The 4,261-nt window shown below is 38.9% G+C and overlaps 1 non-coding gene across 1 annotated transcript; it reads left to right on the forward strand.

Moving 5' to 3' along the window:
• The first annotated feature begins 3,593 nt into the window (after window positions 1-3,593).
• Window positions 3,594-3,700, forward strand: LOC127670309 (U6 spliceosomal RNA). Its single transcript, XR_007974523.1, has one exon. It is a non-coding gene; the product is annotated as a U6 spliceosomal RNA (small nuclear RNA).
• The last annotated feature ends 561 nt before the right edge of the window (window positions 3,701-4,261 follow it).

Raw genomic sequence — 4,261 nt, forward strand, 5'->3', positions numbered from 1 at the left:
GTTCCCCCCTCCCTATATGTCCCATAAGCCCTCTTCTCTCCACCCATTCTCCAATTACCCTGTTACAGACCCTGGGTCTGCTGTGGGATAACCAGGGTCCTCTGGTCCAGGAAGGCACAGGTACGGCTGAGATGACAGACAGAACAAACCACACACACACAGAGGCTGTTTGAACTGAATGTATTTTGGAGCTCTAAAGGCAAGGATTTTTACACAGGAAGAATTGGTATTACCATTTCAAAAGATGTAGCCAGTGAGGCAGGCACAATTATCATAGCCATTTGATAAAAGGAAATGCAACATCAATCAGGTACAAGGTTTCTCAAGTAACAGATACAGAAGATCAATTTACAGATGCCATCAAACTTCCTGATTAGAATACAGAGTTACTCATAGTTTCCAGCAAACCTTCATAGAGTTTGAAGTTTCTTATACCACCTCGGTCTTAACAAGTTCTTGTGAGAAATCCTTATCTAACATTTAGCCTTTTACCTTGTAAATCAAAAAACTTCCTGATTAAATCAATGCTTTCAGTACCAGAGTGCCAGAGCCATCCTTATATACATATGCACAGCCATAAAAACCTGCATGTGGTTGGAAGATAGTAATTATGTAAACAACTATGAGGCAAGGCATTGAAATTCTGAAAAGGGGGTTTGGCGGGTCAGTGAGTTGACTTCAAAGACCTGATTATCAGCCAGGCTTTAGGAATCCCAGTGAAGAGAGAAAAGGAGGAAGTCAGGGCAAACTGCTACTTGAGAACTAAGGGCCTATCTTAAATAGCCAGAAAGTAAGAGAGTATAGTAAATTGCCAGGTGAGATTATCAGCTTCCAAATATACAGAGAGTTCTGTTATTCCCAGGAGACATTTTTCTTTTTCGCCTCTGTCTGTAAGATATCACTTTTACAGACGTCAGTGGGCCACCGCAGCATTACCCCCCTCCCTTTTCTCTGTCCTCGTACTCCCCTACAATGCTGGATCAAGCCTTTCTAGGATCAGGCCCTCTCCTTCCTTCTTCATGGGAATCATTTGATATGCTAATTTTGTCTGGAGTGTTCAGAGCTTCTGGGCTAATTAATATCCACTTTAGTGATTGCATTCCATGTATATTCTTTTGTGATAAGGGTTACCTCACTTAGGATGATATTTTCCATTTCCAACTATTTGCCTAAAAATGTCATGAATTAATTGTTTTTAATTACTGAGTAGTATTCCATTGTGTAAATATACCACATTTTCTGTATCCATTCCTCCATTGAGGGACATTTCAAATGTTATCCCCTTTCGTTACCCTTCCAAAAACAACATATCCTATCCCCTCCTTCCCTGATCACTGACCCACCCACTCCTGCTTCACTGTCCTGGCATTCCCCTATACTGGAGCATCAAGCCTTCTCAGGACCAAGGACCTTTCCTCAGTTTGATGTCCAACAAGGCCATCCTCTGCTACATATGTAGCTGTAACCATGGGTCCCTCCATGTGTACTCTTTGGTCAGTGAATTAGTCCCTGGTAGCTCTGGGGATACTGGTTGATTCATATTGTTGTTCCTCCTATGGAGCTGCAAGTTCCTTCAGCTCCTTCGGTCCTTTCTCTAGCTCCTCCATTTGGGACCTTGTGTTCAGTTCAATGGTTGGCTGAGAGCATCCACCTCTGTATTTGTCAGGTATTGTGCTCAGTCTCTCAGCCTGATACAGCAGTCAGAAAGCTCTTGTTGGCATCCACAATAATATGTGGATTTTGTGACAGTATATGGGATGGATCCTTAGGTGGGGCAGTCTCTGGATAGTTTTTCCTTTAATCTCTGATCCACACTTTGTCTCTGTATCTCCTTCCATGGGTATTTTGTTCCCCCTTCTAAGAAGGACCAAAGTATTCATACTTTGGTTTCCTTCTTCTTCAACTTCATTTGGTTTTGTGAACTGTTTGCATTCACTGATAAGTGGATGTTGCTCAGGAACTCAGAATACCCAATATACAATTCATAGACCAAATGAAACTCAAGAAGTAAATGTAACATTTATTTCCTCTGATGAAGGGACAAGATGAAAGCCATACCCAAGCTATGAGAATAAATGATTTGGGCTAAGTCCAGACCATTTCTTTTTCTGTTCTTTCCCTAGGTTTAGGTCTGGAAGCTTTTAGCCTATGTACAATCTAATCTTCCTGTCCCTGTTTGCTCACATAGGCCTAGAATGTTTTATCATCTGATACTGCTGAATAAGCTCATTCTTTCTAGTTCTTTCTGTATTCTGCCTGACTGCTTCAAGTCAAACTATACTCCAAACTGTTCTGGCTCAAACTATACTCCGAGCTGACTGATCATACTTGCCTTCTCTAAGTTTCTGACTGAATTGCTCTTCTTGGCCTCAAATTAACTGTCCTCATCTTTTCTGGTTCTGGCTCTTTTTCATTCTCTGGCTCATTCAGTCTTCACCTGCAACCTGTCTCTATAAAACTGTCCTGGTAATACTGCTCACCCTTTCTTTGGCTGCTCTCTTAAGTTTTCTCTTTCCTGCGCTGTTCTCATTTGAGTTGGGCATATACTATCTATGACTCATTCTGTCAAATCTTTCTATGATTCATTACTTTGTCTGTTCCTCAATTAGATATTACTGTCAAGCATGGATGCTTTCTTCTATAAAGGTTATTTAGGGATTGGAGGTACTAAAGGCATGTTTGTATTCCAGAAAAATCATAGTGTAATACAGGACATATCTGCATTCCAGATGAATCACTTAGACCTAGGAGGTCATTAGATGTCTTCCATTGCCAGAACAGCCACGTAGCTGGATTAAAATTCCTTTACAAATTTATATTTTGGCTATAATGGAGCAAATTTTGTAGTGTGAAAGTAGAAATTCTGGGCTTCTTCTTAAACATGATAGACTGTAATGATTGCTTTCTTGATAATGATCTAACTCATTATCAGCTACACCTCAGGCTGTTTATATTGCCAAGGGCCCATAGGCAAGATAAGGAAAGTAGTTTCTGTACACACTGTCATAGTAGTGATTTCAACTGATTATAATCATTGGGAGTGCTGTTTGCACCTCACATATATTTTGAATATCAATCTGTTATTTAATTTAACTGTATCTCTCTCTCTCTCTTTCTCTCTCTGTGCATGTGTGTGTGTGTTTGTGCTTATTATACTGATAAAATTGAAAGATGATTAGATATAGTAATTTTCTCAAATTTACAAGCTCGAAATAAATAACAGAGCAAGGATATTATACAAGAGCTATTCCATATAGAAGTAGAAAATTCTGTTGTAGGGATTAAGAACTCCTTTGTACACAAGAATACATTGCATACCATTGCCATTCCCATCCTAATTAGTTAGTAATATTAATGTATTATATTTGGACTATATTATGCATATTATATTACAACTGCTCTAATAGTGCAATGTTGTGTCAGTCTGGAAGATGTTATAGCAGCAGAGAAGAGAATCATTGTTACTAGAGACTGGGAAGGGTAAGAGAAAGGATGGGTGGGGAGAGTGAGATAAATAAGTTCTCATCTTCTCTTGACAAGTGTACTACTGATAATAAATAAGTAATTATTGCATGTTTAAAAATAGAAGAGGTGCGCTCACTTTGGCAGTACATATACTAAAATTAGAACGATACAGAGAAGATTAGCATGGCCCCTGTGCAAGGATGACAGGCAAATTCGTGAAGTGTTCCATACTTTTAAAAACCACATGGTCATTTCATTAGATGCTGAAAAAGCATTTGACAAAATTCAGCATTCTTTCATGCTTAAAATCTTGGAAAGAAAAGGAATTTAAGGCCCATACCTAAACATAGTAAAAGCAATATACAGCAAACTGGTAGCCAACATCAAACTAAATGGAGAAAAACTTGAAGCAATCCCACTAAAATCAGGGACTAGACAAGGTTACCCCTTCTCTCCATATCTTTTCAGTATAGTACTTAAAGTACTAGCTAGGCCAATTAGACAATATAAGGAGGTCAAAGGGATACAAATTTGAAAGGAAGAAGTCAGAGTATCACTATTTGCAGATGATATGATAGTTTATTTAAGTGACCCAAAAAACTCCACCAGAGAACTCCTACAGCTGATAAAAAAACTTCAGCAAAGTGACTGGTTATAAAATCAACTCAAGCAAATCAGTAGCCTTCCTATACTCAAAGGATAAGCAGGAGGAGAAAGAAATTAGGGAAATGACATCCTTCACAATAGCCACAAACAAAAAAAGTACCTTCGTGTGACTCTGACCAAACAAGTGAAA

The sequence above is a fragment of the Apodemus sylvaticus genome, chromosome 19, assembly GCF_947179515.1.
Source record: "Apodemus sylvaticus chromosome 19, mApoSyl1.1, whole genome shotgun sequence".
Taxonomy (NCBI): Eukaryota; Metazoa; Chordata; class Mammalia; order Rodentia; family Muridae; genus Apodemus; species Apodemus sylvaticus.